Source organism: Filicampus tigris, chromosome 9 (assembly GCF_054856515.1).
Source record: "Filicampus tigris isolate MCC_2025a chromosome 9, RoL_Ftig_1.0, whole genome shotgun sequence".
Lineage (NCBI taxonomy): Eukaryota > Metazoa > Chordata > Actinopteri > Syngnathiformes > Syngnathidae > Filicampus > Filicampus tigris.
In genome coordinates this window covers 6,859,509-6,883,511 of record NC_141225.1, presented here as the reverse complement: position 1 = coordinate 6,883,511, position 24,003 = coordinate 6,859,509, and the positions used below count along the sequence as shown (strand labels likewise).

The window sequence follows — 24,003 nt, the reverse complement described above, 5'->3', positions numbered from 1 at the left end:
TTGCAATATTTTTTGTTTACAGCTGTTTTTTTTGTGTATGATAGTAATGTTAGTCATAATGATTGAGGCAAATTTTTATGTTTACGTTTGCTACTGCACTGTATTCTTGATGCATGTTTGTTTGTATATACATTCTGTACATGAACATGAAACTCATGCGCCTTTGTGTTTTAAACATTTATTGAGGTAAAAATTGTCATTTAACTTTCATGTGCACTGCATTTTAATTGAATTATTATTTATCTACAGTTTGTTTCCCGCAATATTTTAGCACTGTGCAAATATCCAAACCGTGCAAACATTTTTACACCGGTTACAATATTTTTTTTTCATGAAACAAAACCTCGGTCTGTTTCATTTTAATGTTTGACGTGACTGTGATACCTGGTGTGCTTTTTTAAAGTGGTACTGTACTTGTTGGACAAGGTTTGACAAACACTAGGCTAAGGGTGTCAGGTTTTCGCCTTGACACTCATGTTGTCTCTTTACAGTAAGGTAAATAAGCAACATCAGGCCAACCTACAACCTTGACAAAATATAGATTATAACAAATGTTTTGCATGTTAACAATGTCCACAGTAAAGATGTGCTCTTTTGTCCTGTTTGTTTTCTCCTCTGGACAATGGCTTCGATATTAAATAGAGAGGAGCGATTAGCAACAGGTCGCTGGGACTGAGCTGCACAATTTGACAAACCCACGACCTCTGCACTGTGAGCCGGATGTGCTAACCAGTCGACCACCGTGCCTCTGTTGAATTGGGTATGTACAATATTAGAAAAAAAACAACCTTAAAAAGAATATTCACCAATGCACTTAATTATGACGAGCTAAAATAAACTCATTAAGGAGTAATTCTCTCCAACTGTAATATTATCATCGACATGATTGTTGCTTGAATTTGTATACGACATCAACTGCCATTGTAATTGTTTCTCATCAAACTCATAAATGGTGTAACAGTTGCTGGAGAGCGTCATTCCACAGCCGGAATGATAATAGTGAAAGAAATGTCACAGCATTTTATGGCAGCGGCCTCTTTCTCTCACTCCTGCTGGTGGAATGTGACAACGGCGGGCGCTGGCGGCGCAGCGTCTATGGCAATCAATCAAATAAGTGTCTTAATTGGCCAGACGTTCAGCACGCAACCACAAGTGTGAGGGAGAGTCCTAACGAGCCGAGTAATACACCAGATATGGGTACTTTAAGAAATGGTGAATGCTCGCTATTTGCAGGGGTTAAGAGCCAAGCCCTGATGCAAATAGAGATGGCTGGTGTCCCGACTTTGCGATCCCAAAACACTTAAAATTCCCACGATAAAATTACAGTAAATCCAAATAATCCTCATAATGGAGTCAACTCCATGGCTAAATATGAAAGTACTACAATAGAATTGATCCAGGGAAGTTGAGTTGTTACGAAGAGTCGTTGGTACTCGTCATTTTAACTGAACTCAAATGGGGAACCAACAGAGTAGACAGATAATATACAAAGACTTACATACATATATACTTTCTCCTCTGCAAACAACGACTAATAAAACTGTAGCTTACTGCAGCGTGACCATCAACATGCACATATCAAAGGGCTTCACATGCCGACAGCATATACGCGACATCCCCTGATCTTAACCCCCAGGAGGGCAAGGAAAAACTAAAAAAATACCATCTGGGGAAAAATGAGAAACCTTGAGAAGGGACCACAGATGGGGGAATCCTACTTCCAGGATGCAATGGATGCCGAGTGGGCAACATTTAACACACCTTGTGGTACTATACAGTGTTTGTTAAAGTAATGTGAAAGTTAATCAAATGAAGTGCTGCAGGAAGATGACATTGGTGAAGTGAGCAGGGGCCCAATGGTCAATGTAGGAATCTCCAAAGCAGCGCCACCGAAAATGAAATATTATAGACTGTTAGACTGTTTTCAAACATTTTTGTCACTGTTTGGGAGGCTAGAACGGATTAATGGCATCTCCATTCGTTTCACTGGGGAACGATGATTTGAGATTTGCCTGGTTACATTTGGAAACACATGTAGAAATAAAGGCCTCCCACCTAATAGATACCTGGCCCCATTCGCATTTCAGGGCATTTAAATTTCTCCACAGTGAACTTCCTAGCTACGTCACACACCTTTTCTAAAGGGGATCCGGGAATAGAAGATAGTGGAATCTTGCAGATTAGCGGAGAAATGAACTGCTGCACTAATCTCCAATTTGCATGAATAAAATGATTGAAAAAAAAAAAAAAAGAAACGATGATATTAAGGCTTTTTAAACGAGCGCCGATAGCGTCAAGACGTAATGACTCAGTGATTATAATCATGAGCCACACTGTGATGAGCGAGCAAATGGCCCGGGCGCGCCTCACCCTCACTTTCACGGAATAGGCTGAACACAATCAACTGTGAGTAGTTCGCAACCCACAAGAAATCTTTTTTGCAAAGGAATGCAGTATACAAACTCTTCCAACTAACACGTAGACTATTGACTACCCTCATGGGGACATATATATTGGTTCACAGTTGTTGGGAAAACAGCATACGAGAATAACCTTGGGGAACCAACCACATGATGCTTCACCAAGGAATGGACCTTTATTTGATATGATCAAATGTAGCAGCCTGCCACATTACAGATAACGTTCGAAATCAATTGGACTCCAGGACTCCATGACAAGATTTTTTATGACAAGGAAGCACATGCCAAGCCTACCTCCAGAGTTTATGTTTGCGTGTTTTATCATTTGTTCTGCGATGCATGTTGTGTTGTTTTTAAACAAAAAAAGGGAAAAAGTGTTTGCGTACTTCTTGATTTTTTGTTTTTTTTTGTTTTTGTTTTGCGTGCTTGTCAGCCTTCCATCCAGAGCTGGGCATTTTACTAAACTTCGCGGTATGTTTAGTCGCCTACCGCCTACAGTCGGACTACCCCTCCGCCGTCCGTCCATCCGCTTTTTTGTCCGGCCGGGAAAAACGCCTATAGGCCACTCCGACTATCATTTTAAACGGGCTTCCGTTAGCGTTTCCGATTACCAACTTCGACAAACTATCACCTGCGCACCCCCCAGCAGATATTTGAAACGAAAGACTGACTCGCTGCGGCATGGAAGCCTCACCGCAGCCTGACTCAATATGTCTCCTTTTAGCACATTTCGAGGACCTTTTTGGAGCTTTATGTACTTTTAAGGACCTCGGAAGCCTCACTGCATTTAAAGGAGACACATTTAGCCCGGCCGTCTCAGTCTCTGAACATCGGTAAAACGTCACTTCCTCTTACCTGTTCCCTCACTCAGTTCTGTCCCCTAGACAACAACAACTCAATATAACAATACCACTGTTACAGAAACCTCGCCGCGCCCATTGAAGCCTCACTGTGTCCTGTTTTGCTCTGTGCGCTCTCTGTCTCTCTCCCTCTCTATCTGTTTGTTGCTGCCCAGCTGGAGTGAGGGGTGGGGGCGTTCCCTTCAGATGCGCACCTGTGGCTGATCATAATCCTGTCGGATTATTGACCTTGCTCGCTTCCCAGCCCAAGATCTGTTTTCTAGACCTCTCGTTCTCGTATCTTGTTCTCGATTTTTCTGGTAAGGGTTTGTAGTATAAAGTTTTTATTCCTCGTCACTTTGACTGAGCGCTTTGTGTTTCGTGTAGTTTTTTTGCAATCTTGTTTTTGTCATTCGGTTCATCTTTTCTTCCTTGCCTTGTGCCAGCGTTTAGTGTTTCCTATTTGATGTTCCCTGGCTTTGTTTTCGCCAGCGTCCTTTGTTCATACTTGTAAATCATTTTTGAATTTTGTAATTAAAGATTTTTCTATTCGAGGATTAAGTCCTATTCTGCGTTTTTGGGATCCACATTTTCTCCTGTCCGTTTTTGTCGGACCTGACACACTGCCAAAGTAGACGACTACATAGACGGTTGGGCTTCCAACTATGCTTAGTCCGATTATTTTTTTTTAAGTTTCCCGTTTATCGCCTACAAAATGGGCGTCCGTCATAGTAGGAAAAAAAGGCGAATGACGGAAGACGGAAGGGTAGCCACGCTGCAGACAGATGACGATTAACGGACACACAATTTTTAGAAATATGCCCAGCTCTGCAAATCATTCCAAAACAGCATTTTATTTTTACTTAGGTTATGTTTGTCTGATATTCACATTCGTTTGATTATCTTAAACAATAAAGTGTGGAATCTATGAAACAAATCTAAACATTTTTAGGAGGGGGCAAATTCTTTTTCAATGCACTCCTATATAGATAAAGGTTTGACCCCACTGATTGATTGATTGTGTTACCATTCAAAATGAGTTGGGGTCCAACAAAGGCCTTTCAAAATCAATTCAAGTTCAACAAAGGCAGTTAGTCCCTTAAAGTGTGAACACTGGCAGAAAACAGATTCCTTTAAAACTGCCATTGGACCAACTCAACCTCAACTACAGTCAATATTGCAATTATGTTATTGTTGCTACCCTCGATGGAGGTATCTAGATGCCTGAAGATGCTCCAGGGCCAGCTGGTATTATTAGCTCTCCTCCATCTGCTCTAGTGGCCATGTTTAGTCACACTATCCCAATTCCATGCTGGGAGGCTCTGTTCCCGGCAGAACATCAAGTCCTGTATTACTGACTCATTTTGCATTCTAAGGGCTAAATTTAGCAAGACCCCGGAGTCTTATTTCGGTGGACATCATAAGAGAATGCACAAAAAAAGTTGAAAGAAGCCATCGTGAAAATGAACAGGAAGTTGGCCACTTTGGTTTGAAGTACGATTTCTCATTCACTAGCATCCCCTGGAAAATTACAATAAAAATTTGCCTCTAACACCAGCTTGACAAACTCATATGAAATTTGCAGAGCTAGCACTTTATCCTCTTTTGCCGGTCCGTCATCCGCCCGCGACCTGGGTACCCTAGCATTAGGGACGATTAGAGGGATGGACGAAAACCTACCTCCGTCTTTGCTTAATCCGTACTTTTTAAAAGAGTTCTTGTCCTAGGTCTGACTGCCCACAAAATTGGCATCAGTCCAGGACAGAACGCCTACCTCTGGAAATTTGGTGGACACGCCTATGGTAACAGGACGCATGAAAAAGTCTCCCAGATCCAAGCCCAGAATTAAACAGGAAGCCTATCTTTTTGGGTTGAAGCAGCCATTTTAGGCAAATACCAGGGCTTGTACTTGCACTTGACTTTGGCAAACTCCTACAACAGAATTTGTCCAAATGAGACCTGGTTCATTCAACAACTCTCAATTGTGAAGCTTTTCTGACTACTTGATCTAATGTGGACCAAGCATGGCAACAAAGATACGGAGATGATAATTATGAGGATCCACTATCAAAAAAGGCCAGTTAAGGATCCTAGAAAATTCGGGAAAAAATAGCCCTCGACACCAGTTTTATTAATCGACACTAAATTGGGCGGACAAACTGCAACTTGGGAATACTTCTAAATGACCCCCGACTGGTAGGAGGTGCCCTCAACAGAAGGGGGAAATGAGAAATTGTGAATGTGGACAGGGCATGGCGTCAACATTTGCTGATCCTTTTGCCATGAAAAACTTGGGTCCATTCAATGTACAAAATGTATTAATAACCATTTTATAAACCTTTCATATGGGACCCTTACTGCAAAGTGGTACCCAACTAAGGAATAGATCAAAACAGTAACTTTTCCACTTCATCTATGAGATCCCACACAAATTATTGATAACAATTAATTGACATACAGTATATTTTACATCTCTAATACTGATTGCAGTTGCATTTCTCTTAATGCAAGGGCCAAAGGCAGCTGTATAAATGGTCATCAATTTCAAAGATTGTCCACTAATGCCATGTTGGGGTTAATTTTGTAATATGAAAGATGTAAACTCTAACTCCTGCCAGGACGTCCCTAGCCTACTACGCATTGAAAGATAAAGGCATACCATAAGAAGGTTCTGGTCCTGGAGGTGCTCTTGTCCAATCTGAAATGACATTGGGACAACATTCTTGTAAATACAGGACACTTTACAACACGTTGAAGTTCATATTCACATCACAATAAAACTCTGATTAGCTCCAAAAATGAGTTTCCAGGGACTCTCTTCAAGTGACCCCTTTTCCGAATATTAACAACTATGTTGTTCTCCGTTCCCAGCCCCACCCCCGACCCCCAGAGAAGCAACGTTAACGTGATCTGCATCACCCCGCTCCACTGATCCCTTTTTTTTTTTTTTCGCTTATCTGCCCTGATGCCTGCCTGCCGCTAACTATCTATGCTGGGATTGAGTCAAGGATGGGAAAGGACGGCTGCCAAGTGTGGGCGTGGGAGTGTGCAAGTCACTGGAGGTAAAGATGATGGCTCACAGTGCAGTTTCAGGTCACGCTGCATATAATAACTTAAAGTAGGGCAGTAAAAGTCAGTGGTGATATTTATACGGTGAAACTGGTGGGGGTACAGCAACAGCATTGTAATGTACTCCTGTCGATTATATACCAGTATTCTCCTACTCTCAAACAAAACAAAAATTCCATGTAATTTAGCAATTGCATTTACTTTTTTGCTTGAACTTGTAGGGCATAAACATTTGTTCCCTCAACCCCATTAAAAAAAAAAAATTAAATAAAAGTTGTATGTGCCAGTCCAGCTGTTTCCTGGGTAATTTGTGGCATAATAGAGGAAGGACATGGAGAGGCGGCAGCAACAGTTGCAAATTAAGGAAATTACTGGCCCCCACAATACAATATTAGAATTGTGAAATAGTTTTGGGAAATTTGTAATTGTCCATATTTTTGTTGTTTTGTGATGTGACTATACTACTGCTTTTACATTGGTTTAATACTGTTGAGTGTAATAATTTTTACGTCCAATTTCCAGAGAATTTTGTCGATGTGCTCATAAAAACTGAATCAAAGTCCAGTTAAATTTGAACAGACATGTCTAATTGCCATTAGTTAAAATCGAAAAATCATGCATTTGGTCAAGCAGAACTAAGGCTGCAAACTGGATATTTAAGCAGGCACAAGCATTTTTGTTTTGAGCTTTTTAATCCAGTTTCACCTTCATTGTCATTGCACTGTAAAAAAAAAACATCACAATGAAATGTTCTCATGTGATACCCACAAATACACACAATGTACAAATAAATAATATCTAAAATATGCAAGTATCATTTAATAACACCCAAATACATACAGTAGAATTTTGTTGATGTTTGCCACTGGTTAGATAATAAATGCTGTTGTAGTCAAATACTCCGTTTTTTGTTTAGTTTTGTTTTGACCGCTAATTTACTCGTGTCCTGTCTTCGATTATGTTTCTCTGTGTTCTCTCTTTTCTCTCTGCATGTCCCCTCTGTTCTATCCAACTGCGTTTTTCAATAAATATCCATCATAATACAAATAACTACAGTGGGAGAGTATAAAACTCCCCTGTGGCACAAAAAAACTGTTCCGGCATAAGAAGGTATACAGATCCTCCATTCTGCATGACCAAGCAGCCGAATAGAACAGATGGCGGCCAAAAAACAAGAATAATGAACAAAATCAAACATGTTGTCAATGCATGACTGAGAGAAATGTAATCTACTTGAAACCCATTTTGTTTTGGATGTTATTAATCCGATATCACCTCTCTGCCAAGTGCCAGCTCGCTTGGACGCTTAAATCCAGAGAACATTCACATGACACTAGTCCAATCGTGAAGCAATTGCACCCGCTACATGGCCATATGCAAAAGACATATTTCCAGTGTATTACACTGTGTGTGAAATGTTCAACCGCAGCAGCTGCACTCCTGCCCATGCCATGTGTGTTCACCTCTAACTTTGTGTGTTTATGTGACATTCTGTGTGCTGTTGCTGGCGGTGGGGGTTCTTCTTGTGTTGCGTGTTGACAGTGGAAATATCACATGGCCAATCGGTGCACCACCGCGATGGTGACACAGGAGAAACACTGTTTTGGTGCTAACAGCGCTGTAACAACCCCCAGGGAAATAGTCAAAACAGGTAAAAGTAACAGGTCGGGACTTGAGTAGACAAAATTTAGCTTTTATTATGGTGTGCATAATAATGTGTCCACACTGACGCAAACATACAACGTCGGCATTGTTTTATGGCCATGAAGCAGGACTAAAACGTGGTTTGAGACGGCTGCATTTAATATTGTGTAACATCACATCAGTTGTGCAGGTGTTCCTAATGATGTGGACAGTCTTAGGACACTTACACTACCGTTCAAAAGTTTGGGGTCACCAAGAAATTTCCTTCTTTTTGAAAGAAAAGCAGTTTTTTTTTTCAATGAAGATAACTTTGAACTAATCAGGAATACACTCTACATTATTCACATGGTAAATGAAAATTCCAGCTGCAAATGTCTGGTTGTTGGTGCATTATCTACATAGTTGTATAAAGGGGCCCATTTCCAGCAACTATCACGCCGGCGTTCTAAAGGTACAAGGTGTTTGTCCATTGCGTCAGAAGGCTCAAGGATATTAGAAAAAAGATCATTTCTCATACAAGCTCATTTCTCAAAATGGCATGCCTATTTTGAGGACGGTCGGACAAGAACTCTTTTAAGAAGGACGGACTAACCAAGGACGGACGTAGATTTTCGTCAGCCCCGCTAATGGTCCCTAACCGGGTCAAATCCCGGCTGACGTGTTGTGTTGGGTTCTTTTAAAAAGCAAGACTGCCTTGCTAAGCCTGCACAACACTGAGTGCTCTTTTTCATGTGTTTTCCCTCCCTGCATTATTGTTCTCACAGGCATAGTCTGCCCTCTAGTGGACGTCCATTTCACTAATGAGGGAAAAAAAGGTATGAACCAGAAGTGGAAGAAGTTCGTTCTACTCTTAAAATAACATTGCCTTATTTTGTAATAATTATTTTTATTGCAAAATAACGCAATAAAAAGTGAAAACGTGCAACAAAACCCAATAGTATAGTGTTACTACGCAATCTTAATACAATACAATACAATACACTTTTATATTTATCATTTATATTTATATTTTATTTCATAACAGCTAGAGCTCTAACAAAGCACTTTATAAACAATACAATAAATAACAATAAAAGGAGGTGATACATGTATTAATAAATATAGATATAAATAATATATAAAATATAAATAAACAAAGCATCATCATCTTCACATCACGATTAGGTTGCTGGTAGCTAAAATCTGTCTTAGTTAAACAGTTGGAAACAATTCAATCCACTCACAATACTCCCAGCCAGTAAGTGGATGTGCATAGGAAATTAGCCAGCTAATGAGCTTGAAATAACGGCATGCACGGATGTTTTTTTTTGGGGGGGGGTTTTGACGGCGGGGGGCAGACCGCCAGAATGTAAGGACGGAAGCACTTTAAAGGGACAAGGACGGACGGGGTCGGAGGATAATAATTTTTATGAATAAAGACGGAAGGGTACCCAGGTCGCGGACGGAAGACGGACTGGCAGAAAAGGGTAAAGTGCCCTGCTCTCCTCCTATCTCTTAGCTCTGTAAGCCTGTTTTGTGTGTGTTTAATCATGACAGCGAGGAAATAATTAAGTGAACCTTCGTGTGTCAGTGTGCACTCTACAATAAATGAAAGAAATGAGCTCAAGACATGAATTACTGAAATCAGGTCTCAAATTGACGGGTCAGAACCGGATTCTCAATCACACTGCAATAATTATCATACCACAGTCTAAAAATCTGATTAAGAACTTGCCGGTTTACTTAAAAATAGTGTTTTCTAAATTCCGGCCAACATTTTAGACACGTTTTCAGCAAAACGTGTACTTCAAACAAGGGCATCTCTATCAACCGTTCAGGTGTCACAGTAATGTTCATTAAAGTCTCAGAAAATTCCAACAAAGTGATGTGCAATATTGTAATAAAACTGAGGATTTAGTGGAGCCTGGAGGCATTTTTGGAGGTCAGTTTTAATGAAGCAAGATCATACAAATGATCTCATGCATTTGTATCTACTTAAAATCATGACACACGTACACTTTATGTTTGAGAGAGAATTAAGTTCGAAACGGTACAAATGTCTACATTTCAAGTGCAGTCCTTTATTGTATTTACCACTTGTTGGTAAATAGAAGAAGGAAGAACCCATTATTAGTCACTAGATGGGGACATTTGAGCGACTGGCCACATCGTTGTGCCTGAAGTGAAAGTTCATAGAGCATGCTAGGTTGTCCATTAAATGTGCTAATTAACAATCTAGTGCAACTAAGCTCCCAATGAGCCAATAAATTGTTATTTAACTGCAAAGGGGTGGTGAGCTCACGGTTAAACTCTTTTGAAAGCCAATGTCTTTATTTCACTAATGCTAATGCTAAGAGAGTCAGTGACTTGTCACAGTCTTGGAGCAAAGACTCCCCAATAACTCCTTTGGGAACAACAGGTGAATGGATGTTAATGAATACATTGAGCATGTATGAACAAGCTAGCGCCGCTCAGCTGTCAGTGAGCCAAAGAAAATACTTAACTGCAGCAGCTCAACCACCCACCTGAATTTGTGGCAGACATGGGAGGTAACACTTAAGCAAATGGAAACCTTTGTTTCGTTAAAGCTAATGTAAACAAGCTCAGAACAGAGTCAATGATCTTGCCGCAAAGACTCATTCTGTCATGGTTCTGTTTTGTTATTGCTTTCAGCTCCAGCAGGAGTGGTGGGAGTGTCCTTCAGCAGCACACCTGTCCCAAATCATAATTATCGGACTATTTAACAGAGCATGTGGTCCCAGTCGGTCAGCCAAACGATGTTGATAACAGACTTAACCTGTACCATGCAGGTGCTGCACTCCTGACACGGCTGAGTAAGGAAAAAATAATGATAATAAAACAGTGTTGTGTACCTTGTAGTCCCACAGACTTGATGACATGTGTCCCACATTGTTTTTATTTCACCGACCACATTGTGGGGGTGTGGGTGTGTGTTGGTGTGTGTGTGTGTGTGTGTGTGTGTCTGTTGTTTTTGTTTGTCTGTCTGTTTTTGTTTTTGGGCCTGAAATATAGACAAGAACTCATAGACGGACTAAGGCACTGACGAATGCTCACCTCTGGCTAATTCTAATGTGCATAGCCTGGAGAGTCAATGAACCTGGTCGTGGCACAAAGACACTTTGGGCCTTTCGTTGATAAGTCAAATCTCCTAACCTGGAAAGGTAGTTTCAACCTTTCCTTTACCTTTGTGAATGGAGTATGTCATTGGGTCAAGGAAAGATGAAAAGGTGTTTTCCTTTTGAACATAGAAATGTCCTGTTTAAAATGAATTCCACTCCCCTTGCCCTTAACCAATGTCATCGTGCAATTTCTATATTTTATAATAATAGTTTTTACAGCTGATTTTCATCTGTACAGATAGTAGGTTAGTCTTATAATTATTTAAGGTTTTTTTATGTTCACATTGCTACTGCTCTTGATAGATATGAGTATACAGTATATCGTTACTGTTAAAAGTTTTGATGAAAGTCTAACATGAATCTGTCAAGTGTCTTCGCGTAGTCGGTAAAGTTCTTCGGTGGGCTATTGCTTCAAAGATCCTCGGAAAAGGATTGTGGGTAACATAACTCTGGTGCCTCCAGGTCATCTCGCACAGATAGGAAAGGAAAGGACAAAAGTTCATAAGCAAAAACGGGAATCCGAAGAGACCTCTTTACTCACTTAAGCTAGGCTAAACGCGATGTATTTATCTTACTCCAAATATGCTTCTTCTCTGATGAAACATCCTGCTGAGCAGCTGATGAGGCTCCTCGAGGGTGGTTTTCCAATTTTTTGTTCCCTTAAAGTCACTCGTCATTGGCACCTTTGCTGTCTTTGTAGCAGTCCTTTTGAGTCTTCGCTTTCTTCTGTTCCCTCCTCCCTTGTTGTCGCCCTCATTGGTTTTGTGCGAGTCTGCATGTGCGTGTGTGTATGTGTCTTCTGCTGTGATGTGAGTTACGGATCACTGAAGGGGGACACATATCCATTGCTATTCCTTGTGATTCAACAGTATTTGTGTGTGAACGTGAGGTGATACAGTGTTAATGAAAGAAATGAATGGAGCAAATCACAGCAGTTCTCACATGCTGACAAGCTGTAACCGGATATAATCTCATATCTTTCAGCACTGCAGTTGAAGACCTCAACATCAGAGGTTATTACCCTCCAGAGCAATAGGTGGCGATAGTGGAGAGGGCCAGAAGACAGTTTTTTTTTTTTAAACATAATTATTAGTCGAATTACAATCGTAAGTCAAAACATGACATCGACATGATCTAGCCTTGTAACAAGAGCAAACTTGACTTCCGGTTCCGGCGCCGCGCGAGTGGCAGCCCGCTACAGCGTCGCATACCAGCCTGGCATCAGTGTGGATGATGCCATCATCTACCTCCTCCACACTTCACTCTCCCACCTGGAGAAGGCGGGGAGCACTGTGAGGATCATGTTCTTTGATTTCTCCAGTGCTTTCAACACCATCCAGCCCACTCTATTGGGAGACAAGCTGGAGCAGGCGTCGGTGGCCCACCACCTCACCACATGGATCCAGGACTACCTCACAAACCGGCCACAGTATGTGAGGACACAGGACTGTGTGTCTGACGTGCTCCTCTGTAGCACGGGGGCCCCGCAGGGAACTGTCTTGGCTCCCTTCCTGTTCACCCTCTACACCTCGGACTTCAACTACAGCACCACTACCTGTCACCTGCAGAAGTTCTCTGACGACTCTGCGATTGTCGGCCTCATCACAGGCGGAGATGATCGGGAGTACAGAGAACTTACTCAGGGTTTTGTGGACTGGTGCCAACAGACCCGCCTCCTGATCAATGCAGGGAAATCCAAAGAAATGGTGGTGGATTTCGGTAGGCGCCATCACTCTTCACCTGCACCAGTGAATATCCGGGGAACAGATGTTGAGAGAGTCTCAATTTACAAGTATGTGGGTGTTCATCTGAACAATAAACTGGACTGGAGCGACAACACAGACGCCCTCTATAGGAAGAGTCAGAGCAGACTCTTCCTACTCAGGAGACTGAGGTCTTTTGGGTTCAGGGGACACTCCTCAGGAATTTTTATGACTCGGTGGTTGCATCGGTCATTTTCCAGGGAGTGGTCACCTGGGCAGGCGGCGACTCGGCCCGGGACAAGAAGCGGCTGGACAAACTGGTCAGGAGGGCCGGCTCTGTCCTGGGCTGCTCCCTGGACTCTGTGGACTCGGTGGGGGACAGGAGGATGATGGCCAAGCTGTCATCAATGCTGGACAACCCTCACCACCCCCTCCAGGGCACCCTAACAGCACTCCACAGCTCCTTCAGTGACAGACTGTTACACCCTCGCTGTGCAAAGGAGAGATTCCGCCGCTCCTTCTTGACTGCTGCTGTCAGACTCTTTAACATGAACACTGTGTAGTCTCTACAAACTGGCAGACATTAGTGCAATTGTGCAGTCCTGCACATGAGCTTATATCGTGCAATACCCAACATTACCCACTACTGTAATACCGTGCAATACTCAACATTCCCCACTACTGTTAGTCTAGTTTTAGTTTTATCCAATGCTGTTACTTACATTTCACTACAGCACTGCAGCACTGTCACTTACTTAGAGTATTTTTCCTCTGTACTATGTACAGGCTAAAATGAGTGTTCCTCATACTTTTTATGTAGATGTATGTTGGTGTGTATATACATGTGTATATACACATGTTACTGCGTATATTTACATAGGTTTGATCCTGAATGTTTGCCATTAATGTTATACATTAATGGCTACATTATGCCGCCGTCCCTGTGTGACCTATATCTTTGCTGCTGTAACACTGAAAATGTTCCCACTGTGGGATCAATAAAGGCCTTCTTCTTATCTTATCTTATCTCATAACTGTCTTAAATACTAGATGTGAAGGTGTCCCTAATAACGTGGCCAGTATAATGATCAAATGAGCATTATTGTCTTGTGGCCCTGCAGCAAGCACAAACTGCAGTCGACATTAATCTGGCTTTAATATTGGGTTGTAGCACAATGTATGTGAAAGTGCTTACCTAATATGGCCAATGTTTACACATTGGCATTGTCGTACAGCCATGCAGGAAGTACACACTTGAGCTATAACTATGCCTTTAACTCATTCACTGCCAGACATTTTCAGACCCTCTTTTATCCTAACGTTTGAAAAAAATATAAATAAATTCCTGGGATTGAATGGCTGGACTGTGAAAAGACAAGTAAATTCGCCAATGTTAGTGAATGAGTTAATATTGTGGGTTTTTTTCTTCTTGTTTCTTGTATCTGCCCATTTTGTTTTGCTGTGATTTGGATAAAAACTGGACTGTTTTAAATTGCTTTCCCATATATCTTTCTCTATATATATCTCTCTTTCCGAGTTTGTACCACAGATTCAGATTTAGCCATTCAATCATGAGCGATTGTAACGCAGAGAGCAGCTTGGCCTTCAAGAAATACATGTAGGTAGAAAATAACTGTTAAATATGGACGCCCCATAGTCAGGTCACAGGGAGAGTCACGTCAAAGTGACACATGCAAAAACACAAACAAATATATTATTATAAATTATCATACGGTTATGTCGGGAAGTATTTGGGCAGTGACAGTGGAATTACCAGACTTGGCTGCTACATGCAAACAGTTAATCATGTCTTTGTCTTTACAGTAGAGAAAATAATTGTCTTGCTAACTTCCAAAGGAATTCAATTTTGGGTTGATTATAGGAATAGACAGAATATTAGTCAAAAATGTATAAAAGGTGTGAATGTAATTGATTGACCTTTGGATCAATTCTGGCTCCCACAGATTGTCTGGTGCCCATATCACCCAGATACATGAGCAATACTGTTGAGACTCTCTTTTTGTAGACAACGCATCTGCGATGGGACATAAATGCCAGCGGATCCTGATTTTTGTGCCAGTGCAAGACTCACTGCGTGTGCTTGCCAATTTGGCAGGCCAGTCTTTGTCAAAATGGGCATGCCGGCGCAGCAGAGGGACCATCGTTGGAGATCTGCCTGGAAGGAGCGACAATCTAAGTTTAAGCCTGCTCAGACCATATCTAAGTGCCGACACAGGATTGACTGCTTGTCTAATGTGATTTGGGGTAATTTGATCGGTGAGGGAAATGTCGAGGACATGCGGTGGACGTCAGAATTATTCCCTTCATCAATATATGAACAGTGCAACTCCCTCTCTCAGTTCCGCCAGCTTGTTTGCATCTGTCGGTCTAACCCGTGCAGAGTAAGACCATGTGCTGCGCAAGATTTACACCACTCACAAATGTAGAGCCTTGACCTCAACTCTTCAGGCCCTATTTTCGTGCCCAGCGCAAGTCTAGTGCAAAGCGCATGGGTGGAGTTATCTTTCTCTTGGTATTTTGCTAGACGTGCGCAGAAGAGGGCGTTCGCCCCGTTGTGGGTCTGAACGCAGCCAACTCCCAACCAATCGAAGCGACTCCCCTCATTCCCTTTAAATCCCGCGCAGAGAGAGCTACGCAGTCTACCTGGCATGTAGATGCAGGAGATCGTCGCTCGCAAAGTACTTTTAAAATGAACTGCAAGATCTCCACTTGCGGATGATGTAAAGTTCAAGACCGCCCTGCACCACTGATCCTGCGTCGGTGTGACAGCCACCCAGGTCAAGAGGGTTGCTATTGAAGATATTTTTAAGATAATAATTTATTCAATGAATTGATTTGTACATTGATTCAGGCGGTTTGTCCCACACCATTGTCATTTATGAATGCAATATGATGACATCCGCCACACACGCCTGTGAAGCTCAGAATCCGTCTGCCTGCATCAAAATTCTGTAACACCTCCTGCACAATAAGTTAGACCTGCTTTTAGGTACTCCAAAATGTAATTTACTTTTGGTCACCATATTGCCAAATGCGCCGAGGGCATGCAATAGAATACACCAGAACGCCTATCGAGGAGTATTGTGGTCTACCAAGTTCAAAATGATAAACTAGACGTCAATATGTGCCTTTTTTTGACGCCTTTCTGTCACTAACTTGTCAAGTGCGCCAGGGCCTCACCAGCTTCACCTCAGCAAGGCACAACACGATAAATTAGACTCGCCCCAGCACGGAAATGAAGATGCGCCTTTTTTTACACTGAGCGCACAGGCACCTGTCATGAAAATAATGCCTATGATGCGTATAAAGCACACCGGTTTTCTGAATCATTTTCTTACTTTCCAATCTAAGTCACAGTTGAAATGAGTTACAAAACCATCAGCAAACAGCTGAGTGAGGTGACAGCTCTTGAAAAACACAAAGATCATCAAATGTCTTTGGTCTGGAGTCCCATTTAATAAAGGTAAAAGAGCATCCTCAAAATATACAGCAAGGACTTGTTAATGATCTGAAGTTTATTGGGACCTTTAAGTTTGCCAGTGAACATCTCAAGGGCTCACAAGCGGAAGTCAACCCAAACATATTTTTTTCAAGAATATGTTCCCAGAAGTCCTACTAGTTGAAACACGGCATTTGTGGAATATAAATTAAGCATATATATCCTTAAATCTATTGTACATATCCGTTAATTTGACAGTTTTATGTTACATCCATCATTGTGGCGTATAAAGGCAGGATCATGAAAAATTTGGATGACTTTGTTTTCTACCACTTTGGTCTCCTGCTTCCTCGTTAGTTTAAGAGCACTCCAGCCTCTGCCACGATCTGACTCGAAAGCTTTTATCATCCCCTCTGGTTCATTGATTCTTCTCTGTCCCACTTTGCATCAGGATCGCCAATGGATCAACGCCCCCGTGACTCCCCAGTCGACCTTTTTTTGTTATTCTATTAGGTGCGACTGGACTCCAGACAGACGTGGGTCATAAATCAAATCAGCAGCTTTTGAGGACACGATGCAGGAATGTCTTCCATAACACCAAGGTCCTCCCATTCCCTTACGAATTGATCTTGACATTGATTAAGTGTGACTGGATCATTTGTCTTTCACTTTCCAATCGTCAAGTCACTCTCTGTGTGAAAATTGGCCTCGATGTGCGTGATCTCAAAGGAACTTGCCCACAAGGCGAGAAGTTTATTCCAAATGCATCCAATCCTTTGTCAAGGTCTCTGCCCAACTCTGTTGTTTTTATTTGGTTTACTTTTCAACGGGGTCATAAAAATGACAAAAAAACGCCTTTTTACACTTCAAAGTTCATTGGGCTGTAGATTTACTTTGTTTAACAGGTTTGTTTTTTCTCCTGCTTGTAGGTAGACCTAATCTGTGTAGAGTGCAAGTTATACTCTTATATGTTTTGTGGGGAAAATGATACAATATGTGAAGTTAAATCTCCTTAAAATGATTATTTACTAGCCATTTCTGCTTCACTAATGTTAAACGAATAACCTTTGAAAAAAGTGTGGCATTTTTTGCGATTAAAAATTTCAAGCACATTTGGTTATTGTATCAAATGACATCATAGGGTTCAGGAAGGCCTTGGGTAGTGTGACATGATGGGAAGATATGCTCACTGCTCAAATTGTCTTCAGGAAGACTAAAAATGTCAAAGGGATTATTTTTCTTTGAGGGGCCACTGCCCTTCAAAGATACAGTCACCGATCTAGTGAATCTTTTCAGCATAATACACTCCTTGGAGTTGGGTTGAGTTCAACCCTTTTTGAAATGAGATGTGCTCCAAATGTGCTGTATGGTTTCATCTTCTAGGATTAGCAGTGATATTATGTAAATGCAATGTGATGAAACTACACAAAGTCTTGTAAATGAGAGCCGAGTAGCAAAAACATCCTACTGTCATTCATCCTGCCCTCGGGCACGTTGCTGATAATGACACCAAAATGTCATGTTTCTTCTGTTACCATGACTTCATTTCTTGTTGCTGTAGCAAGTGTACCTTTCCACGCTCTGCCTTAAAAATGTGAAATTGTGGTGATTTACTCAAGTGAATGCGAAAGGGCAGTCGCGGTGTAATTAGTCTTCGTCTGCAGGGTTAAAGTGCTCCTCAGCCTTGACTTTGGAGGGCCTGACTGGCAATGGAGGGAGGCGGGAGATGGAGGGGTGCGTTAATGAGAGTCTGAGCACTGTGAAATGAGGTTCAGTAACCCCCCTGAAGCAGCGCCTCATATAACCACATTAGACTTTACACTAACAAGTTCCATCCACAGCGAGAGACAGGGGCTTGTGTATGACCTGAATGCAGACCGGTTCAAACAAGTACATGCTTTTTGCGGGCAGGCAACCATTTGCCGACGAGCGTGGTGGGCTATTTAAAAAAAAATCACTTAAAAGTATTCATAAAAAATTAAATAAAAATCTTTTAAGGAGCAAGTCAACCCAAACTTTTTTTTTTTTTACAATATATTCTATGCGCCTCCACGAGTCTAAACACGGCAATGTGAGTAATATGGCATTTGTGGAGTATGAGTTGAGCAGCAAAATTCTCCCGTATTTAGCCATTTTGGGCAGCCATTTTGTCACTTCTGTCGATTGAAAATGACATCACAGTTGTTCAGTGCTCAGGTAACGACCAATTACGGCTCACCTGTTGTCTGAAGCTCAGTCATGATTGGTTGTTACTTGAGCAACTGTGATGTCATTTTCAGTCAACAGCAAGTGACAAAATGGCCACCCCCTGAGATGAACAAAAATGTCTGGATCTTACTATTTAACTCATATTACACAAAAACAATATCCGTTAGAATGCAATGTTTTGACTAGTGGGGCTGCATAGAACATATTATTGTAAAGGAAATTTGAGGGTTGACTTCTCTTTTAAACTGTATTTTACTTCCTTTGTTGTACGTATTTAGATTTTTATTTAATTAATTATTTCTGCGTAGTATAGTTACCGTATTGCTTTGATACTCAGGCTTTCCTTGTGTGTGGTCTATATTAATGATGAGTGACCATCGATACTCCAAGTGCATTGTGGGTAATTGTTTGTGCAATACATTCTTTCTTTTGGACATTTAGACACTCTTACAAAATGGCGTAAGACCTTAATAGTGTGCTAAATATCGAATAGCATGCACATTCGGACACAGCTACTGTAATTTGATGTGTGTTATGATCCTATATATGGTGTTAACATCATTGCTACTCGCAAAAGTACATGATCAAAATATGACACGATTGATTGCTGCTGTGGTCTGGTGGCCGTACGGCTGGTTAATAGTAACTAAATTGTTAATGCTACTTGGGCAGGCTGTGCATCAGCTGTGTGATTAGCTGCACATTCTTGTTCATTGTTTACTGCTTCCTCGTATTTTCTGTTTACTACAACTTGCAAACCAAAGTAGAGAAGGAAAACCTGCGCTGATTAGCGTCTATCACGCTCAATCCGCTGCACCTGATCGAGTAAATATGCTCACAGCTGGTCACTCTAATATCCCGTTTCTCAATTATATGATCACCCAGTCCTACTTACTGTATATTGCCCTTTGGAAAGTATTACATTTAGGTAACAAATATCACCAGACTCTTGATGATGTAAATACTCTGTGCGGCCAATTAAAGGACGAAGTGGAGCATATATGTACCTGTGGGTCATACTGTGCCTGTCCCGATGCTATAGGCACAGTATGCTTAAGCACCTGATCCGAGCACAGCATATTTGCATATGATGCAGTTTGCCTGCAAAATAGCCATTCGGAGGGCTACAGCAGCATGTTAATCTTCAAGCGCTGCAGCAAAGCTTCGTCTTAAGTGTCTTTAAGGCTCCACATGAGCCAATGGCGTACTGTTACAGTTCCTTCCCACAGGGAATTTCCCAAGCGGGACTCGTTAAATATTTAAGAGGCGTGCGCGCGTGGGCCCAAGTGCCAACGAGTTAGCAAGGACAACACACTGGCAGTCGGCGCTGTTTGCATTGCTGCCTTTGTCGAACTTTCCGCCGGGTTTATTTTAATTTTCTTTTTTTTTTTTTTTTTTGCCCTGCTTCAAAAGACGCCCGTGATCTTTTAATATGATCTCTTCTACAAGCCTATTTGAAAAGCTTCTCAACATCATCTGCGGGAGGAAATCCAATTTAAAGTTGTGACTTTCATCAATTGTGATTTAAATACTTCAGATGTTGAATGCAAACAAGGCTGTCAGGTTTTACTGATGAAGCTTCATAATGGACTACGGTATCTATGACTTCAGACAGTCTACCCAGGTTTTTAACGATAACGATCTACATCCTCTGGCCAGAATATTAGGCACACAATCTGTAAAAATGACCATTGGCATCACTGAAAAGGCAGACGACATGAAACACATCATGACATTAGATCTCAGAAGTGCATTGATCTTAACCATAATGCTTATGATGCTGCCCTTGACCAAGGAAAACCACAAGTTAGGCGAAAGTCAGCGCTTTTGTTTCGTCATCCTGTGGCGAGACCAACAAAAATATTGAAATATTTGCAATGTTTGTCAAATCTTGTTCATTATTTTGATCTTTGGCCAGTCCTGAGGCCTTTTGCCGAGTTTTGTGAAAATCTGGCTTTTGGTTGTATTTTCTGTGGATTCGATTCTGTTGTGAAACAGCCAAATGTAGAAGACTAAACCAAACTCAATGCAGAACATTTAAATTTAGATATGTTGATCAAATCTGGCTCAAAATTGATTGGTGTCGTCGTCTGTGATTGTTTACGCCTTTCAATTAAATGAAAATTGTTTTGTAATCTATCAAGAGACCAGCAAAGGGGGAGAACTAATAATCGAACCCAATGCTGAAAAATGTACATTTTTTGGTAAGATTGTTAAATCTGCTTCAAAATTGAATCGCGTCACCTTTGGCTACGAATAAACCTATCCTAAAACTTTGGTGGAACTCGTCCTTTTACACTTTGGTCAATGCTTCTGATGTGAGACGAACCTTCCCCAGCCTATAAGCAATGCAAATCAATCTCATCATTGATGGTATCAATTGATGGTAACCAAACTGTTACGGGAACCTCTTTGGAAGTATGCCCATTATAGAAAACTCTGACTAACCCACGCCCTTGACGACATAGCCTGCTTGGCACAGTCAATAAAAATTCATTACAGTGACGAGGCGGCTCATGGGAACAAGAGCAAACTAATGGAGATGCTTTGAGGAATGACGAGCCAGGAAGTACTTATGATCCTCCCACGCTGCGGATTGACATGCACAAAGCCGGGCGTCCAAGCAGACAGACGCTGCCAATGATGACTTCACAGCGGCGTGTGCGGGGGCGAGACGAGATGACGAGCGTCAAGTACTGTATCTCCGTTTTCATGTTCATGACTGTGGCCATTAGGCTATCTCTTGTCGTGCGCACGTTGCACGCTCACAGAGGAAACCTTGGATACACTGCCGACGACAGCACAAGTTGCGTTTAAGATAGGTGCAGTATAAAGGGACTTCCAATGCAATACGACTAGAGGTTTCAAGCAGCTGTGCAACAATATATGGATAGTAAATGCTCTAGATGTCAATATGTGAATCAATTATTACAATATCATCAGTAAAAACAAAAGGCAACAATAGTCATCAGCATTGTATGTAATTAGATTTGACATACAGCAGTGGAGCAACAGCTATACGTAATACATAACCTAGGTGTGTTGGAGGAGGGAAACGTCTAAAACAGGGGTGTCGAACTCCGGTCCTCGAGGGCCGTTGTCCCGCCTGTTTTCCATCTCTCCCTGCTGCAACACACCTGTTTCAAATGATCAGCTCATCAGCAAGTTCTTCGGGAGCCTGATCGTGATCCCAATCGTTTGAATCAGGTGTGTTGGACGACGAAACCTCTAAGACATGCAGGAGGGCGGCCCCCCCAGGACCGGAGTTTGACACCCCTGATCTAAAACATGCAGGATACGGGCCCTCAAGGACCGGAGTTGGCAACCCCTGATTTACAGTTTAATATTCTGTGAACTTACCCATGTGCAGTAAAGCTGTAAATCCACTGATTATAGTACTTTACTATTGATAGTATTTGTTTCATTTATTGATTTTTTAGCATACAATATTCTATAAATATAATATGCTATTCTTGCTACTGTTGGTATTCATTCCTGTATTAATAGCATACCTATTATTATTATTAATATGTCTACGAATTATGTATACAGGTGTCACTCGGATGCAACTTACAATGGCGTTGAATAGTCGTGTATCTGTAGATGTTTCTGTATCGTAGCAGTGTACATGCATATGTACAGTATGTGGTATGTGTTGACTTTATATGCATTCAGATTCAGAGTAATCAACAATTCTAGACATGTATACAGCTGCAGTTGTTTATTAGCCATTTTCATTTAAAAAAAACATACTGTTATGCATTTCATATTTAATACAGAGCGATAACTCAAGTTGCATAAATCAACTCATCATACGTCTGACTTTCTATTTGTTCCTCCGATTTAAATATGACTCCCCCCAAACTCACTCAGTAGCGCCCTTGGTCAGGAAAAAAAACAGACTCAGTGCAAAAAAACATTTACTTGCATCTCTGATTAAAAAAATCATTAGTAATTTTTTTTTTGACCAGGGTTATTATTATTACTGCTAATTCCTGTTTGAATGTACGATGCATAAAACAACACAAATGGTGGCCTAGCGCACTCTCCACAGTGGAGTATTGAAACTGGTAAGAGGACAAAAGACACGAGGATGAATATTGGTGTAAATTTGTCCTGAAGGACTTTTATTTCTATTTTATCTGTTTTCACACGGCCCATTTAGAGTGGTGATCTGCGGCACACCAACACAGAAGAATTGAGATTCCGCGATTCCGCGATTGCACCCTCGAAGCAATGCAGAGCGAGGATAAAGAGGAGGGGGCAACAAAACACACACAATCGTTTTAAAGGAAAATAATAGCAAATAAAAAAAGCCAGCAGGGCCCACAGTCCTCCTGAGGGAAAGGCAATCCGCAGCGAAGCCCATTAGGAGGAATAAAGGAGAGTCGTGGCAATGGAGTTTGAGAAGGCTTATTATTTCATGTAACCACTACTGAGTTGAAAAAGAGGAAGAGGAGCACCCCTAGGGGGCCACATCCCAGAATTAATGACTCTGCAGACGGACTCGCTTTGATTTATCCGCATGAGAGCGATGCCGAGATGTCTAATCTAATGGACATAATCGCTTCTGACCACCTGAAGACCTGAAGGTCTGTCATGTGTGGACAAACCCCGCCCTCAGTCAGCAAAAACACAACACATAAATCTAACACACACCACCTCAGTTGAACACAGCTTTCAAAAATCTTTACCTTTGTGCTCTATATTCACTTAAAAATTCAACAATTCATGATTTTTGGCTTTCTCAAACATGCCAAGATGCAAATGAATGGAAATGCCATTAATCCTTTCCAGCCTCAACCAGAATTGTTGAAATATGTTAATAGGAAAAAAGGCACTCTATGAAACCATACAGTAATAACGTAACTAAAGAGAATGTGAACCGGCTATCGCCATATTTTTTTACTTCAATTTAAAGTGGAAGGCAACCCAAACGTATTTTTATTAAGAATATGTTCTATGCAGGCCCGCTGGGTTGAAACAAGGCAATATGATTAATATGAAATATGAGTTAAGCAGCAAAATGCACCCGTTTTTAGCCATCTCAGGGGGCGGTCATTTTGTCACTTTTGTCGATTGAAAATGACATCACAGACCCTCAGGGCTCAGATAATGACCAATCACAGCGACTATTAATCACCCGTTTTGGATTAAAGTATGCCAGATGTGATCAATACATCTATTGTCCTGAATTATGCAGGAAATAAAGGTCCATTGTCCACTGTGAATAAACTCTAGCATGGCAGAAGCCCTCATTGGCCACATTGAATCCCACGAGAGTCAACGTGCAACCCACTGTGAAGCAGAAAAGCTTCAAAGCCAGCAGGCAGATGAGAGGGTGGGCGATGTGGGTCATCAGCTTCTGATGAACTGCCATTCAGCTCAGGAGGGACCGAGCTGGGGGACCTGGGATGTGTTTTTCTTGCAATGATGAATGGTGTAAACAAGCTCTCGTCCGGAAAAAAGTAAGGGGGGGGGAAGGATGACATTTAATCTAAATTAGTAGCAAGAGCATAGCAGCTTTTACAGGATCAGAGG

At 41.5% G+C, this 24,003-nt stretch overlaps 1 protein-coding gene across 2 annotated transcripts in view; it reads right to left on the bottom strand.

The window, feature by feature from the left end:
• The window catches only part of rap1gapb (RAP1 GTPase activating protein b), a 126,827-nt gene that overhangs the window by 82,413 nt on the left and 20,411 nt on the right, over positions 1-24,003 (bottom strand). For both annotated transcript variants that reach the window (XM_086040041.1, XM_086040053.1), the window contains exon 2: positions 5,919-5,957. The gene's annotated coding sequence lies outside the window, so the exon portion shown is untranslated. The remainder of the gene's footprint in view (positions 1-5,918; positions 5,958-24,003) is intronic.